At 47.8% G+C, this 18,870-nt stretch overlaps 1 long non-coding RNA gene across 1 annotated transcript in view; it reads left to right on the forward strand.

Annotated features, from left to right (window-relative positions):
* Positions 1-10,494: 10,494 nt before the first annotated feature.
* LOC136398091 (uncharacterized) overlaps positions 10,495-18,870 on the forward strand; it is a 189,858-nt gene continuing 181,482 nt past the window's right edge. The window contains exon 1 of the long non-coding RNA XR_010749990.1: positions 10,495-10,567. This is a non-coding gene — a long non-coding RNA (uncharacterized lncRNA). The remainder of the gene's footprint in view (positions 10,568-18,870) is intronic.

Below are 18,870 nucleotides of genomic sequence, written 5' to 3' on the forward strand. Positions count from 1 at the left end.
TGCAGAAGCCTCATGTGTATCGTGTTCTCCGGGCACACCTACCTAGCATTCTGTGCTCAGGTCCTCTCTCCCGGGTTAATCCGATTTATGCTTTCCAGGTCGGTGAGAACATTCGTGCCACACACCTCTGGGGTAGCCCCTCTTGTGCTGTGCGTCTACTGTATGTGTTTACATGTCTTACCTTCCCCACTGGAATGTGAGCTGCTTGAAGGCTGGGGCCTTGGCTTATTTTATTCATGTTTGTAACTCTAACACCTACCCGGTGTCTGGCACAAAATGCTCACTCAATAATTGCTTATTGAACGAACGAATGTATTACAAGCTCCATGAAGGAAGAAAGTTGTTACTTTTCTTTGATTCTCACAAAGCCAGACCCAATGTCATGCCGGTTATAACTAGGTACTTGAAATAACAACAGACGAACGAACAGGTAGTAATGAGGTGTGAAAAACCTGCCATATATCAGAAACTTAATACTTTCCATTCATCCGGTCAGTTGATCAATCCCCCGTCAACCCTATACTGTGGACACGGGTGCAGATAAAGACACCAAAGCTTCAGGAGGGCGCCTGACTGGGCCAAGGTCACACTTTTAGTTGTTGGCCAAGTCAGGTTTGATTACAAGTTCACCTCATTTGGAAATAGACCATGAGGGGAGGTGTTCTGCTGCTGCTCGGGACTTTACACTTCCTGCTCTCCTCTTCTTGGTCGTGGCCATAGGCTTCTACTTCGTGTCGGAGAAATATCGGGGCCCCCTCTGCTTCAACGGGAAGAAAGATGATTGCATTACATGCAGTGAAACATGCTCAGGTCAGGCTAACTGAGGAGGTGTGGCTTTCTTTTATTTTCAGAATGATGTTTCCATAGCTGAAATAGTGATTCCTTAGTGTTAGAATACAAAGTGTAGACAGGTAAGGCTAGGATGTTTCACCTGGCCTCTGGAACTGGGACCAGCGTCGCCTTTTTGGGGGCTGGAAAATGGAAATGTTTTTGAATGAGGGACCTTGTCAGTGGAACGAAGCCGAGTCTTAGGATGTGAAAGGCAAACCCTGAAAAGGGATGTTAAAAAAGAGCGCCGTGGGAGCGTTTGCGTAAGCACCGTTAGGGAAAGGGGAAGGACACTCCGTTCTTGTCTTGAGGGACTTGTTGGTCCAGGAGGACTGAGAGGCCCCTGGAGTTTGAGTAGGGGCTCCAGCAGCGTTACAAGCACACCCTTGACTGGAGGGCGCTTTCTTCTCTCTGGGAAGGTCAACATCTTTGACCGGAACATAAACCTGTAGGGGGAGGTGGTGAATGAGGAGGAAGTGGGGAAGAGAGCCCACACTTACCCAGTTACTCAGACCAGCTCAGTCGTCCTGGGGATGAACAAGGTGAATGGCGTGCTCTAAATTCATAGCCTGGTGAGATTGAAGTGTGGCAATGACCCACCCCAGGGGAGCTGTCCACATGGGCATCTACATGAATGACATCCTTCTACACTGACCCACCCCGGGGGAGCTGTCCACATGGGCATCTACATGAATGACATCCTTCTACACTGACCCACCCCGGGGGAGCTGTCCACATGGGCATCTACATGAATGACATCCTTCTACACTGACCCACCCCGGGGGAGCTGTCCACATGGACATCTACATGAATGACATCCTTCTACACAAATATGTAGCGGTGCCACACATACAAGGCACATCTCTGTCAGCTTTGGCAATTTAAATCATCCTCTGATAATACAACCCATTACCATCTAAAAAACTTCAATGAATTTTATTGTACAAAGTTTTATCTCAACATCTGTGCGTATTTCAAAGTGCTGATTAGACTGGTATCACTACCATTGTGCATTTATTCTAATACACAACAATTGAGCATCTAAGTTCCAGGCAAGATTCAAAAGGTTGGCTTCAACAAATGTATTAAACACTACTTACAAATCTTAGAAAAACTATTAGCTGATTTCTTAAACAATAAAAGCTTATGCTTTTTTTTTTTTTGGAGTTTATTTATGTCATTTTGTTTTTGTGTGATGTTCTCCAAATCCTCTTTATTTGATAGACACTTATCCACTAAAACCTGGAGGTGACAGCTGGTTGAGCCATTTCAAACAATCCAATATACCAGGATGCCCCAGTGAATAAAAAGCTTTTTATGTACTTTTTCCCCTTGTTTGTATTTTCCCCCCTCCTAGTTCTATCAGGAGACATGCCAGAAAGTTAAGTTGGCTGTGTGAAAGTTCTGGAAATGCTGGGGAGGCCATCTTTATTGAGTAGAGTGAGTCCATGGCCCCATCGTCCAGGGCAGAGTGTAATCAGGCTTGGATCCCTGGGCCCCCCCCCCCTGGAAGAAAATGACCTCCATCAAGAAACATTTGATTTGGACTGCTGTCTGAGCAAGAAATAAATGAAAATTTGAGAGGGTATTTGCTATAGAAGCAAGCTTTCTTCAATGGAGTTACTGGAAAAGTAAATAATATGACCATTTTTGTACCCCCAAATTTGCAGAGCTGCTCGTCTAAGTAAGATTAAATTCTTAATTTTGGAACCCCCAATAACAAGGTTTTAGTCCAAGTCCTTGATGGCTTTACTATACACATAGTAAGTCCACTGTCACTCAGGGGTGGGATTCAAATAATTTAACAACCGGTTCTCTGCCCTAATGACCGTTTTAAGTATAAAAAATGAGGCCCTGGCCGGTTGGCTCAGCGGTAGAGCGTCGGCCTAGCGTGCGGAGGACCCGGGTTCAATTCCCGGCCAGGGCACATAGGAGAAGCGCCCATTTGCTTCTCCACCCCTCCGCCGCGCTTTCCTCTCTGTCTCTCTCTTCCCCTCCCGCAGCCAAGGCTCCATTGGAGCAAAGATGGCCCGGGCGCTGGGCATGGCTCTGTGGCCTCTGCCTCAGGCGCTAGAGTGGCTCTGGTCGCAATATGGCGACGCCCAGGATGGGCAGAGCATCGCCCCCTGGGGGGCAGAGCACCGCCCCTGGTGGGTGTGCCGGGTGGATCCCGGTCCGGCGCATGCGGGAGTCTGTCTGACTGTCTCTCCCTGTTTCCAGCTTCAGAAAAATTAAAAAAAAAAAAAAAAAAAAAAAAAAAAAAATGATATACCAAAAGGTAGTTTATTGTTTCAAGCATTTAATACTTAAGTAAGAACAATAAAAGAGGTATTCAAAACTCAATTATGTTATAAGAAAGATTTTAAAATATTAATGAAAAAATATTAAGTAATACCTGACAAAAAACAATAAAACTTATATTTAAGATATCTCCGTATTGCTCTTTGATTGGCGTCCTCACAATTCTTTTCCCCTATGGACGGAATGAACATTACTACGGGTGCTCAGAATGCGCTGTTGTGCAGATGAACTTTGAAGAGTAAGGAATGTAACTGTGTGATTTCCACACTGGGCGGCTGCCCAGGTGCCCACCTTAGAGAGAAACTGATCACAAGTGCCATTTTCACAACTGCTCCGCTGAACTCAACAAAAAGTTAGGTATCAGTTCTACAGAACCCGTGCTAACTAGCTGAATCCCCCATTGCTGTCACTGCTAGAAAATTCTGTGTAGCCCAGAGCTGATGGCAAGTGTTTGTTTGTTTTAAAAGCCACCAGGAAGAACCAGCACACACTTTCAGGCACAGAGCCCCTCTCTCACACACGCACACGCACACACACACACACACAGATATACATGCTTGGTATAGAACAGTAGGGTACGGTCTCACCATTTTTGCTATTCTCAATATCAGGATCTTCAGCATGATGTTCTCTAAAAATATTTTACTGATTGATTTTATAGAGAGAGGAGGGGGGAGAGAGAGAGAAATGTCCATTTGTTGTTGCACTGACTTGTGCAGGCATTGGTAGATGATTCCTGTCCGTGCCCTGCCTGGGGAGCGAATCCGTAAGCTTAGTGTATCTAGAAGACACTGTGGCCAACGGAGCTACCCAGCCAGGACCCTCACCATTATGTTTTAAGTTAAAAAGCTTAAATAAGCCTGGAATAATAATCTTGACTATTTAAGGACCTCAGGAAGAAGTGGTCCCCAGGAGGGTGGTGGGTCATTTAAAAAAAAAATTATTTTATGAGTCACAATCTCTCTGTGATGTTTGTCCTGTGGCATGCAGCGTTGGGCCGGGCATCCGTGTTTGAATGGCTCTTCAGCTCCTCCAGAATTACTGCGGAGATGGAATTTCCTGTTGATATTTTATCTGAGAATCAGGCTGGAGGACGGCAGTTGAGTGAGCTTTCCGTTCTCCCCGAGGATGGGGTTCAGGGTCCACCCCCTGGATGCCAAGAGTTTGCCCTGGGGCGAACCACCCAGTCTTTCTGCTGGACTGACAGTTTGAAACAAACTAGAGGCCAAGAGACCTCATGCAGTAGCAATGAGAGAGGAGAGTTTTGTTAAATTATGATAAAATCCATGCTTCTAGGGGAGTTGCAAAAGTCATTCCTGTCGGATGTGCTTAAAATCAACAGCCAGATTGCTCCTGCCAAGTTCTCTGAGGCTACTGACTAAAGCCCTGCGCTATTGCAGATAGTAACAAACCCGCTAGCTTCATGCCTTAATGATAATCCTGGCAGTTCTTTCTCAGTTTCTCAGTAATGCATGGTAATCATTATTTACTGAGTAACCACCATGTGCAAGGTACTCTTCTAGGAGCTTAAATATGCCAGATAGTTAAGCCTCATAACAGCTTTGCAAGGTTATAAGGAGTAGCAAGGGATGAGTTGTTATCTCATCTTAAAGATGAGGAAACAAATTCAGGGCATGTAAACAACTTGCTCAGTGTCACAACAGTGGTGATGTCAGTGCGCTTAGAGTACTCTTTGAAGAAAATAAGACTCACGTAGGTAAGAACTAATTCCAAGTCACGGATAATTTAGGAACATTTTTATAGGAAAAAAAAAGTTAATATGGTAAACGTATTAAAAAAATAGTTATAACTCCCCAATAACTCTCATCATGAATAATTTGGAATTAAAGGGTTTTGAATGATCTCTACCTTATTTTTCTTGGAGGACAGCCAAATCCTTAATAAGAATTTCTGCAAAGGAGGAACCTGGGACCGAATCATATTTATAGAGGCAAAGATGATTTTTATTTCAATCTCACATTCCTACTCTCCACTTGAATTTGCCAATTAATACCGGAATAGCAAGTAATGTGAAGACTTAATTTTGGCTTGTCTGAGTCCTCCTTATCCCTACTGCGAATCCTATCTTAGGCGTAAGGCGGGTTGATGCTGAGTCAAACCTGCTCGTGGGCTCCTCCCTCCCTTGCCTCTCTCGCTCACGTCCATAGCAAGATTCCCTATTCAGACTGTGGCACAAGTATCGCTTAGTTTCTGTTGAGTAAATTGAGTGGAAATGGGGTGGGTTCAGTGCTGTGCTCTAGCCTGCTCACACCGGCTCCCCCAGAGCTGACCACACCCCTCTCCCCCTAGCCCTGCCTTCTGTGACATGTCGTGGGTAGCTTGAAATTGGCCATGGTGGGCGTGTGTACACCTTGGAAATCAGGAAATGCTACCAGTCAGGGCTTTCATCCCCCTAGAGGCAGTTGTTAAACCTTTCCCATCAGTACTGCTGCAGAGATTGCATTATTTGCGCACAAGTACCTGCTGTCTTCGCTGCGTGTCTCTGTGCCGCCCTTCCCTGCAAGAGGAGGATTTTGAAGTTGGGCTTGACCATACGGCTTGCTCGGTCAGTGGAAGGTGACCAGGAGCCCATGGGCCGTTCCTAAGCAGAGGCACACGCGCCTAGTTTCTCTTTATCTCTTGCCACGAGCTGGCACGTCTCAGAGAGTGGCTGTGTCTTCAGTCTGAGTCCCTGAATAGAGAGGACAGGAAGCAAACTCGCAGCCCACCTGCAAAGGCCGTGGACATAAAAGCAAGGAGTAGATCTTTCCTTTTGTGACCAGGTGGGGTTGGTTTGCTGTTATTCCAGCATTAATCAGGCTAGGCTGATGAGACACCAATTGGGACCTATAATTGAGGTGCTATCCTAACAGAAAACCTAAATTATGGGGTATTCACTCATGGGCTTGGGAGTGGGAAGCAAAGAATATGTTATTGAAGAATGGAAAAGTGGCAACCCATGTTATCCAGTGGCGATGCTGTCACTTGTGACCGCTGAGAAGGTAGGTATGTCCTGAAGGAGCGTGGGGTTTTAGGCAAAGAGCCTGTGGATGGTCTGCTGCTCACACGCCCGAGGCACTAGGGTCTGTCTGTACGTAATGAAGTCGAAGTCCTAGAGGCGAAAGTGTAGTTTAGCAAAGCATTGTTTATCCTGGAGTGATGGGAGGGAGTAGAAATGTCCAGGAAATTGAGGACTCAGAGGATGTAATTGATTCCGATTTCCAAACAATAAGATAAAACTGCCATCTTTCAGTGACAATGGCTGGTTAAAATTCCAGCCTTGTGGCGAGGACCGACAGAAGGTAGGGTTCTTTTTTTAAAACCTCTGAACTGATTAGAGTGGCACCAACTGAATGTCTTACACGGGACAAAGGGGCTCCAGGAAAAGAGATGCTAAGTGTGGTTTTCCCAACTGGAGCCAGATAAAATCAAGAGAGCTTGAATTTAAGTCTGGCCAGAGTCCTAACTGGAAAGGAATCAGGGATGTGGCCATTAGCACAGGGTTGGTTTGGGATTCTGTCACTAGCAACCAAAGCATCCTGCATACTACACTGTATCGCAGGGTTACTGGCAGGCTAAACTGAGACCGTACCCATCAAGTTCTTGGCACAGAGTAATTGTTCAATAAATAGAAAATTTTAACAAGCCTCTCATAAGCTGAGAGCCGTTCTGTCAACTCACATGGGTCTGAGAGCAGATAAGGAGTAGCCCAGAAATCTCAGTTAAAAGGTTCAGTGATAATAATTTCAGCAAACGGAAACGGTCCCGGGTTGGGTCAGTGTGGGGTGATGGAAAGAACTTGGGTAGAATTAGACAGAGGAGTCTGAAAGCCGCCCCCACCTCTTGACAAGCTGAGTGACGGCTGACCAAACTGCATCCCGGTGCTGGGCCTTGGCTCTCTCCTCTCTAACGTGGGGGTGGTATTTCCTCTGAAGGTTAGGAAGGCTGCTGAAGAGTTGGGAGAAGGCGTTTGTTGTTTTATACCCAAGGTACTTTGAATGAATATTTTATGATTTTCGTAGTATTTCTTATTTTGCTAGGATCCAACCAAACAAACGAGGAAGCTTGATTTGCTTTAGAAGAAAGAAGAATCGCAGCAGCTAACAGCAGGACCCGTTTATCCTGGGGACCACAGAACCCTGATTTGGTGACCCCCCCCCCCCCCGATTCCAGGGTCAGGTCCTGAGTAATCTACCACAGTTAACTCAGCGCGTTCCCGTGGGTGACCCCTATTGTCTAAGAATTGTCACGGGCAAATTGGTACAATAAAACTGAGCTCAAGAACATATATTCCAGTGTATTCTGCGTTCGGGATGAAGACTTCTTTCCCTTGCTGGTCCTGTGGGGGAAGGCACAGAGTGTCAGGACTGTCGGCCGCCACCCGGGGGCCCCGAGCAGAGCCAGCCTGAGGCTGAAGCCGGAGGCTGAGCACAGGGGCACCCAGGGGTGGAAAGACCTGCCTCTGTGCTGACGTCTTCGAGCTGCTCACCCTACTAGACCTGGAACCCACCGTACCTCCGGACTTACAGTTAGGTGAGGTTATGGATTTCCTTATTTTTATGCCAGACTTTCAATCAGTAGAAACTGATCAGCTTTACAAGGGTAGGGTAGCACTGGAAGGTAGAGAACACCAGGGTGGCTGACGGTCAGAGCCCTGGACTCCAGCCACCCAAGTTCATAACCTGCTTCGACCTGTGCTGGCTGTGTGGCCTTGGGACACTTGCTCCCCCTTTCTGTGCTTCAGTGTTTGATTCTGACAAACAGTGGTCATAATAGATCTTACTCCCTAAGAGCTCCCAAGAGGATGATTTTGCATAACATACAACACAGTGCCTGTCTGGCTCATAGCAGGTTCCAATATAATCGGATTCACTATCATGATTACCTCCAGAAGCAGAGATCATCTTAGGATCTACAGATCGATCTCAAGCCGGGGCCTCGATTCTCCGTTTCTCTCCTTGACTCTCCATCGCTTAATTACCTTGGGTTTTGCTTCTGTTCCCTTTGCTGACCTTCTCTTCCTCCATTCCTGTCGCTAGCCATAATTGGTATTGATTCATAGTTTTGTTGCTGTATTTTAAAATACATAGCTTTACATTTCCTTTTTAATTTAAGAGGGAAAAGAGCAGAACATTTTATATTTCCTTCAATAAAAAAAGGAACATTTTGACTTGCTTTTTATGTATCCCCACTACATTCCTCTGCTTGGCTTTGGTCCAGCGTTCCACTCTGTCAAAATCATTTTAAATCTTGACACTGTCAGTGACTGGCTTTGCCATCCTTCCTGGCTTTCCATCATCTGCCAAGTCCTGGGAAGCACCTGCCATTTCAGACCACTCTATCAGTTACCAGGTTAGGCGGGTGTGCTGGGGATCTCTAAGTCAACACCACTCCAGCGTTCGTGAGCTCACAGCCACCTGGAGTGCTGTGGAAACACAGAACCCTTGGACCCAGGCATTCTGCTCCAGAAGGTCTGTCGCAGGGACTTAGAATTTGCATCTCTAACAAGCTCCCACATGGTGCTGAGTAGGGCAGCCCTAAATAATAGTGGCTTAACCGAGTTAGTAGTTCATGTTTCTCTTATGTTGGAGAGGTCCAGAGGCAGGTGGTCCAGGATGGGCACCGTGCTGTCGGAACCCAGGCTCCTTCTCTCTCCCGTCTGCTCTGCCTGGCACGTCACTTTCTATTCCAGAACGGTTGCTCCAGCTCCAGCTCCAGCCATCACGTCCACATTCAGGCCGGGAAGAAGGAGGCAGTGGGACAAGGATGTCCTCCCACATTTTCAGGACATCTCTCAGAAGTTGTATGTGGCACTTCCATTTATTTATATCTTCTTGGGCATAACTTGGTCACGTAGCCAAGTTGAACTAGCTGCAAAGAAATCTGGGAGGGACAGTTTTTTATTTTGGGTGTCTTGTTCCCAGCTAAACATCAGGGTTCATGACCACATTCGAGGAGAAGGCATTTCTAACATTGCTGATTTTTCAATATAGTAATGACCTACTTTCCCCCAACTCTCCGGCTAGCAATTTGCAACCTCAAGCTCCTTCTGTGATAGGCAATTAATATCAAATTCTGAATTTCTCTGTATTAGTCCGCTCAGGCTGCTGTAGTCAAACAGCACCGACTGCATGGCTTAACCAGATCCTTGTTTCTCGCAGCTCTGGCTGCTGTGAAGTCCCAGATCAGCAGTTGTACATAGTGGCCTTCTCACTCTGTCCTCACAGGGAGGCTTGGAGGCCGGACGGGAGATGGGAGAGAGACACTCTGGTGCCTCTCATAAGGACACTAACCCTATCTGATCAGGACCCCACCCTATGATCTTATTTAGCCTTAATCACCTCCTTATAGGCCCCATTTCTAAACAGAGGCACACTGGGGGTGTGCGGCTTCAACGAATGACTTTTGGGTGGTCATAATTCAGTCCGTAGGACCCTCCTATAGGTAAGTATTATTAATTTTATTTCAGAGTTCGGGAAATCATATGTCAGAGAGTTCTGATGATTTTCCTGAGGACCCGAAGCGACGAAGCGCTCACACCGAGCTTTGGATGCAGTCTGCGATAGCCCCGCCCCCTCCCAGTGCATCATTCTGCATCCCCAGAACTGTACATTTGTTTGCAGGATGAGCCTTGAACCAGCCAACTAACTGTTGCTGATACAGAGCTGGGCATCTGTTTCTCCCCTGGGTCTCTACATCCGCTGGCTACCAGCTGATCTAGGCTGGGCAGGGCTGGTGCCTCTAAGCTGCTGGCTGGGTCAAGGTCTGCTGCCCAGGGCTCGCGCCTTCCCTGGATCCCTGAACTTGTCAGGATACAGTCTTCTCAAGCCGCAGGCAGAGCGCGCCCGGCCGTGCAAGCACATTTCAGCCCCCGCCTGCAGAGGGACTGCTTTATGCCGGGGCAGAGGGAAGTCCCGTGACCAAGACCAGGGGAGACGGTGTGCTCGTCTCAGGAGGCTGTAAATCCTTTTGAATGTATTCTAATCTACCAAAAGCCGCGAGGCAGATGCACCGGAGTGGAAAGAGCACTAGGCTGCGGATCAGGAGTCCTGAGTTCTGGTCCCAGATCTGCTGTTAATGACTTTCATGACCTTAGACACTCCGCTAATCCTTTCTGGATCTCTGAGGTCTCTTCGGGCTTTGGCTTAGGAAGTTGAGGCTTGAAAAACAAAATCCGTGCCCCTCGCACTTCTAACTACCTCTGAGGGCAGCTTAATCTTGACTTATTCCAAGCAAAAATGCACACACAGCCCCGGAGCCTCATCAGAGCCGTTGGGCTAATGTTCATGACTCTGTTAATGATCAGACAGGAGCACTGGGCAGCTGGACCCGCTGGTCACAGGCAGGCTCAGAGAGCAGTGAGGTCATTGAGAAGCCATTGAGGCCGTGACCTTCTGCTGCCCGGGCCCGAGTGCGGGCTGGGCCTCCGCTCAGCTAGGTGAGCTTTAATGTCGCTGATTTATGATAATGCCTCTGAGTGCATGGGTGAACATGCGATGGTGTATTTTGCAGAATTAATGAAGTCTGATTAATATCTCCCGGTCCCCAGCACATTCTGTTCTGAGAAATGGAGCGAGACTGCCAGGCTTTTGTGTACATTACGCAGGGAGGATTCATGGCAGGGGAATCAACTGGAATCCTCACACCCTGAAATCCTTAATCCCATTGATCTTTGGGTGGATTCTTTGACCATTAGACCTGATGACTAGGGAGAGACCCTTCTAGCAACCCGGTGTACAATAGCAGCCGCTGAAGTTAACTGAGCCATCACCAGTGTCAGGCGGGCTGCTTGGCCCTCCCCTGCACTATCCCGATTATTGGAAAGACTGAGCCATCACCAGAGTCAGGCGGGCTGCTTGGCCCTCCCCTGCAATATCCCGATTATTGGAAAGAGCACACATGTTTGGCTGGGACAGACACCAGTTCAAATTCTGCTCTCACAACTTTTGAGGATGTTACACTTGCACATGGCTGTAGAGTGGGTTCTGCTGGTGTCTCTCATATACCCCACCCCTCACTTCTCTGCCGATCCAAGTCTGCACCATGGACAGTTCCAGCACGTTGACCTCTCCCGTTTTGTCCGGAGAGATAAGCATGTAAGTAATAACTTATACTGAACAGAGAACCGATGGTGGCTTTACGCTGCAGACTGAAAAAACTCAATGTATTCTCGTCACTGGGGTGAAATCCCTCTTAAAAAGTATTGGAGGTTATGGAGACCCACTTGAGAGTTTAGGGTTGTTGCTATTGAAGTCCGCAGAGAGGAAGAGGTTACAGTGTGACGGAAAGGGGCCATGTTAGCAATCGGGAGACCTGAATCTAAGCCCTGGCTCTGGGGACTATAAAATGAGTGATTTTGGGCTAAGTCACTCAACTTTTTAAAAAAATTATTTATTGATTGATTTTTTTCTTTTTTAGAGAGAGAGAAGAAAAGAAAGAGAAAAAGAGAGACATTGATTGGTTGTTCACTTATTTATGCATTATATTGGTTGATTCTTTTATGGGCCCCTGACCGGGGATCAAACCGACAACCTTAGAATACGAGGACAACACTCTAACCAACTGGGCTACCCGGCCAGGGCTCAGCCACTAAACTTTTTGAGTCTCAGTTTCCTCCGTGGGGAATACTAATGCCTGTCGAACCTGTTGCACAGACATCTTGCAGAGGTCCTGGGAGATAAAAGCTGTCAATGACTAGTAGCTCCATTTGACTGATGGAAAGACTGAGGACACAAGTGTGAGAGGTAGGACAGAAGGAACACAGGTCTCCAGCATTTCTCCAGCCTCATCTTGTTCCCCCCGCGTCCTTCACTGACTCTGCTGTAACCACACTGGCACTGGGCCCTTCCCTGAATAAGCCCAGCATGTTTATTCCCGCCTCAGGGCCTTTGCACCTGCTGTTTCCTCTCCCGAGAGGGCTCTTCCCCTACACCTTCCTGTTCTCTAAGAAGAGGCTAGCTCCTTCTTGCCATTGAAGTCTCAGCCCCGACATCGCTTCTTCGGAGAGGACTTCCACGGACACCCGTCCACTGTGGTCCGCCTCCCAGCCCCCTTTAGCACATCGTCTCATAGCACTGTTTACTTCCTGAGACGAGCTTCTTTGTAATGGTCTCCGGCTGCTCCTTCTCGAGAAGAGAGAGCCTCCGTGTCTCATTTTCCTCTATTCCTCCAAGTGCTGAGAACAGGCTTTGGCACACGACAGACACACAATAACCAGTGTTTGTAAATGAGTGAATTAGCACGTAGAGATTTAACTTATTAACTTTAATAGCTTTAACACATGCCATATGGCTGTACCATAATTCACTTAATCAGGCCTTTAGAGACGGGTACTGAATTTGTTTTCTCTGTTTCTTCTCTACTTTTCTTTATTGTTTGTTTATTTATTTATTTATTTTTCTGTAACAAACAAATGAGTACAATCTGTGTGTACTCGTTAGACTCTGTCCACAGAGGACATCCTTGGCCGTGGCTGGCTGGATCACAGGCCGTGCGTGTTTACAACATGGGAATGGATTGACAGGCCTCCCTCTAGGATGTGTCTGTCCATCAGTTCACGTCCTCCCCGACGGGTCGGGCTTCCCTCTGAGCCCCTGCCGATGGCACGTGCTCGCTGAGACTCCTTTGCTGCCATCCCGCATGCTCTCCAACGGCTCCGTCTGCTCCACTCACTGCCCGAGGGGGGCTGAGAGCCTCACAGCTCTGCTCCGCTTCTCGGCCGTGAGCTCCAGAGAGGTCTCCTCCCTCTTTATTCGGGCTGCCTTCCCCAGCCTGCCAGGGCGAAAGAAGGGACGTTTTAAATACATGGTGGTGCCCGTTGAGATGATTATTTATGGTTCAGTTAATATTTACTCCCTTTCCCTATCCCCATGAAAGGAAGGTGCCACCTCCACTTCCTGGCTTTGTCCTTGGCCACATCAAGCTTTAGACAGTAGGAGGTTAGCAGATGTGCTGTGAGGAGAAGCTTGAAATATGCTGCATGCAGAGGTGGATTTAACAGTGGGCACACCAGGCGGGCATCCTGGGCCCCGACTTCTGATGGGTCCCACAAAACCCCAACTTTACACTTTTTTCGAATGACACCAAGTTTGATTTCATATGTGCAATTTTAATATTAATAGTACATAATATTTTTTTTTTCTTTTTTTTTTTTTTTTTTTTTCTTTTTCATTTTTCTGAAGCTGGAAACAGGGAGTGACAGTCAGACAGACTCCCGCATGCGCCCGACCGGGATCCACCCGGCACGCCCACCAGGGGCGGTGCTCTGCCCCCCAGGGGGCGATGCTCTGCCCATCCTGGGCGTCGCCATATTGCGACCAGAGCCACTCTAGCGCCTGAGGCAGAGGCCACAGAGCCATGCCCAGCGCCCGGGCCATCTTTGCTCCAATGGAGCCTTGGCTGCGGGAGGGGAAGAGAGAGACAGAGAGGAAAGCGCGGCGGAGGGGTGGAGAAGCAAATGGGCGCTTCTCCTATGTGCCCTGGCCGGGAATCGAACCCGGGTCCTCCGCACGCTAGGCCGACGCTCTACCGCTGAGCCAACCGGCCAGGGCATATTTTTTATTTATTTAGAAATATGGGCCCTGGCCGGTTGGCTCAGTGGTAGAGTGTTGGCCTGGCGTGCAGGAGTCCCAGGTTCGATTCCCGGCCAGGGCACACAGGAGAAGCGCCCATCTGCTTCTCCACCCCTTCCCCTCTCCTTCCTCTCTGTCTCTCTCTTCCTCTCCCGCAGCCGAGGCTCCATTGGAGCAAAGTTGGCCTGGGGGCTGAGGATGGCTCTGTGGCCTCTGCCTCAGGCGCTAGAATGGCTCTGGTTGCAACAGAGCGATGCCCCAGATGGGCAGAACATTGCCCCCTGGTGGGCATGCCGGGTGGGCGCATGCGGGAGTCTGTCTGACTACCTCACCGTTTCCAGCTTCGGAAAAATACAAAAAAAAAATAAATAAAAATAATAAAATAAAATAAATAAATAAATAAATAAAAATACGGTTAACGTGTATTTTTATTTTCCCTGTCTCACTCTTTTTTTTTTTTAATTTTTTTTTTTTTGTATTTTTCTGAAGCTGGAAACGGGAGAGACAGACAGACTCCCACATGCGCCCGACCGGGATCCACCCGGCACGCCCACCAGGGGCAATGCTCTGCCCACCAGGGGGCGATGCTCTGCCCCTCCGGGGCGTCGCTCTGCCGTGACCAGAGCCACTCTAGCGCCTGGGGCAGAGGCCATGGAGCCATCCCCAGCACCCGGGCCATCTTTGCTCCAATGGAGCCTTGGCTGTGGGAGGGGAAGAGAGAGACAGAGAGGAAGTGGGGGGGGGTGGAGAAGCAAATGGGTGCTTCTCCTATGTGCCCTGGCCAGGAATCGAACCCGGGTCCCCTGCACGCCAGGCCGATGCTCTCACTCTTTTTTTTTTTAAGGGGTCCAATATTTTCTTCTGCACTTGGGACCTGAACTGACTTTAATCTGCCTCTGGCTGCATGATTGGGCTTACTCTCTCTAGTCCTGACTTTTGCCATGAGAATAACACGCCTTAAGAAGGTCCTACCCCATGAAGGGTGTATAGATTAGCATGTGTAGATTTAACATTATTTTTAATAGCTTTATAATATGCAGCATACCTGGACCCAACTTGCCTTTGGAGCTAAACCTAAAGAAGCTTAGCCTAGATCAACGAAAATCCGGCTGTCTTGTGGATGCACAAGCTACAAGCTTGTTGTTACATGACACTGACATTTTTGTTTTTATTTGTTACACAGCAAAAACTGACTGATACAAAGTCCAGTTTGAAACTGGAGCTCACATTTTGTAGCACCTTGGCTCTTCCTGTGTCAAATACTAAACATCTATGAGGGCAGTGATGGCAGAGAAATATTTAAATTACTTGCCTTCACTTTGCATGGGTTTCATTGGCCCTTCCGAAAGCCTAGGGCTAAATGAGTCCTAGGTGGGATGAGAAACCAATAGCTTTGCTGGAAGAGCATGGGCAAGGGTGTGAAGAAGGAGCATGTAAGACCTGTTCTAGGACCAGTGACCAAGCTAGAGAATTGAGCACTTGAAGAGTATTGAGAGGAAGCAAAACTCAAGAAGTATTTTAGTTAGAAAATAGGAATTGAGGAAGATAGCGTTTGCTCTACTCTTTACCTACTGGGTCCAGCAAAGGAGTATAAGCTAGAGGGCACCCTGGATGCTAATTGTGTATCAGTCACAGATGGTAAGTCATTGCCATTCAGAGGTCAGCTACATAATGACAGTGGGTAATGGCCTGGGGTAAGTTAGGTCGGCTGTGCCAAGTAGAAAGTCTGGGAGGCAACTTTATTCATAATTCCGTTGTTTCCATCTAGAACACCCTTGTGAATTAAGCTGTGTTTAACAGAGTGCCCACCCACATGTTAATACGGTTCTAATGTGGCATTGTCTTTATAAGAAGACATCAGTTTCAATTCTCAGAAGTCATCTTGAATGTGGCCTTCTGGGCATCTGCTTTCCAGTAGGATTCAGTGTGAAACAATTATTTTGTGAGTTGTTTTCGGTACTTAAGCGGTTCAATTACACTAGCATTCACTCATTCATTTTAAGTCTTTAGTAGCATCATGAAAAGTCTTATTGCTGCGAGTTTGCATGCCACATCCAGCACTTTTAAGCAAACTGTTTTACCTCGAGGAGACTCGGTTCCTTCCCCTGAAAAGCAGGTGGATGAAACCCATCTCACTAGGTTGCTGTCTCGCTTACGTGAGGCTACGCATGGAGCCCACAGCCTTGCCTCTGGCTCCGGCAGGTCCCCACCCGTGCCATCTGCTATCGCCCAGATAAATACAACTTCCTGAGAAGCGGGAGGAAGCGGAGGCCGGTTCTGCGTTGGGCACAGTGGAGAAGAAGGGATCCTTGTCCTTGCAAATCTCAAAGACAGGAAGAAGCAGCCTAAGGCAGGCTGAGCAAAGTGAGGACTGAGACGAGGGCTGTCCCCTCAGCGTCCTGGACCCTGCCGTCTGTCTGCCTGCCTGCAGGAGGGGGACATCACAAGCAGCATCCTGCCCCAGCCCCACAGCCTCCCCTTCGGCTGCCGTATTCTTACAGCCTCTCCTAGAACGATCCGAGGCCGGGCCATGACCCTACCTGGGTCAGCGGGCGCTGCTCTTGGATTTCATACTTATCTGGAGAGCAGGTGGACTTACTCCAGGCTGTGGATTACTCCGGGTTTTTCGAATTTGATTTTTTTTTGGCTAATAGAAGTCTGATACGCAGACCCAGAAAGCGGAGCAGATCTTCCTGTGCTACGTTTCTTGGGGGGGGGGGGGGGGGGGGGCGGTGACGTACCTGAAGCAGAGGTTAGGCTGGGCTCGGTTACTGGGTGGGCTCACCGTGTGTTGAAGGGCATAGACTGCTTTTCATGTCCCTCTTTCCTACTGCCTTCTCCCCCAAGCCCCCACGGGCTGGTTGAGTAAACGGAGCCCCGCCTGGCCCTCCGAGACAAACCGCTCTTCTCTCTCGTCCTCTTGCTCCCTTCCTGGTCAGCACTGTGCACGGGAACTATCTGCAATGCTGGAGTGCTCTGCACCTGCGGTGTCCAATGTGGGAGCCACTAGTGGGAGGAGAATGGAGTGGAGGTAGGGTGGGACTACTTGTAGAAGATCATCTAAAAAAATCTAGTGAAAGTTAGTAGGTGTCTTAAAAAATATATAGGGGGTAAACTTAACTATAGACTGCATTCTTTAAAAGTAATTTAAAAAGCAAAACAGCCTGACCGGGTGGTGGCATGGTGGATAGAGCATCAGACTGGGACGTGGAGGACCCAGGTTCAAAACCCCGAGGTTGCTGGCTTGAGACTGGGTTCACCAGCTTGAGCACAGGCTCACCAGCTTGAGTGTGGGGTCGCTGGCTTGAGGGTGGTATCATGCAGTAGACATGACCCCATGGTTGCTGGCTTGAGCCCAAAGGTTGCTGGCTTGAAGCCTCCAAGGTCACTGGCTTGAGCCCAAGGTTACTGGCTTGAGCAAGGGGTCACTCACTCTGCTGTAGCCCCCTCAGTCAAGGCACATATGAGAAAGCAGTCACTGAACAACTAAGGTGCTGCAATGAAGAATTGATGCTTCTCATCTCTCTTCGTTCCTGTCTGTCCTTATCTGTCCCTCTCTCTGACTCTCTCTCTGTCTTCATCAAAAAAAAAAAATCAAAACAATTTCAGCTTTATTGAGGTATAATTGACATATAAATATTGTATACGGTTAAAGCACACAGTGTGGTGATTTGATACACATGTTATATTTTCTTGATGAATCGACTCCTTTGTAATTATATTGACCTCCTTTGTCTCTCATTACTGTTTCAGCTTCAAGTCTATTCTGTATGATATAAATATAGCTATCCTTGCTCTGTTTTGATTTCCACTTGTGTGCAGTATCTTTTTCCATCCCGTCCCTTTGAGCCTGTATGTGAGTCTCTTGTAGGCAGCATAGAGTTGGGTCTTATTCTTTTACCCATCTGGCCACTCTATGTCCTCTGACTAGAGAATTCAGTGTATCTATGTTTAGAGTAACTGTTGCTAGGTAAGGAGTCACTCATGCCATCTTACTACTGTCTAGCTCTTCGTACTGCTCTGTTCCCCTCTCTCGCCCCCTTGCCTTGCGAGGCGATGGTTTTCTGTAGCAGTACGCTCTCATCCCCTTCTCTGTATGGTTATCTTTTGTGCGTCGACGGTAGGATTTTGCTTTGTTGTCACTGTGAGGCTCAACATGAAGCATCCTATTGAGACAGTGGTCTGTTTTATACTGACAGCAATTTAACTTGGATCACACAAAAACTCTTTCCTTGAAGAGAGTTTTTGTAAATATACTCAAATGCCATACATTCCCCAAATGGGACTGTTTCGAATGGACGCAAACACTCAGCTGTATTTTCTAAAGGAACTCTTTACTTAATCTGAGAGACCAAGAGAGAGTTAGGTGGCTGAGAATTTGATGGTAAGGCTGCCAATAATTCTACTCTGTGGGTTAAAAGTAGCCCCTTTTTTGGTGGATGGTTCTTACTTCTTTTACACGAGAGATGAAATGTTTCTCAAGCAGGTCCTGTGTCTTTTTTTCAATTTTGCTCTTCAACCCCTGACACAGTGGCTGGGTAGAGTAAGAAACTCAATTTTGCAGTAGGAAGGTGTTTGTTTAATGTTTATTAGTAAATATTGGACAAGTTGTGCTGTGTGTGTTTCTTCAGCCTTGTTTTCATCTGGTAAGGCAGGAGTACTCATCCTCACTGCACTTGGAATTTCCAGGGATCTCGATAAAAATATCAGGGCTGGAACCTTCACCCTCGTCATTCTGACTTACCTGGTCTAGGGCCGAGCCTGCACATGGTGATAGTTAGCAACCTGACAATCCCGAGTGGCCAAAGGTGGGCTCCCAGTGAGGATGGAGATATGGGGTCAGGAAGACTCAGCAGAGCTGGATTCTGGTCTGTGTTCTGTCACCAACTGTTGGTTTATAAATTGGCCCCATACTCACAACCTAAGGAGAGACCGTAGAAAGTCAGGCCACTCCGGATTGGTGGGTGGCAGGTTTAAGAAACCAGGAATTTACCTATAAGGCTTATCTTAGTGGCCATAAGATGAGTAGATCCCCACACTCACCCAGCAGAATGTTAATAGTTCATGTAGAGACCTAACTGGGCTTTAGTCACACATACCGTATAGATGGTCTCAACAACCCCTTCCGGTCTCAAGGCTGTGTGCGTGGGTAGCTTCTAGTGCAGGGAGG

This window comes from Saccopteryx leptura, chromosome 3, assembly GCF_036850995.1.
Source record: "Saccopteryx leptura isolate mSacLep1 chromosome 3, mSacLep1_pri_phased_curated, whole genome shotgun sequence".
In the NCBI taxonomy this organism is placed as follows: Eukaryota; Metazoa; Chordata; class Mammalia; order Chiroptera; family Emballonuridae; genus Saccopteryx; species Saccopteryx leptura.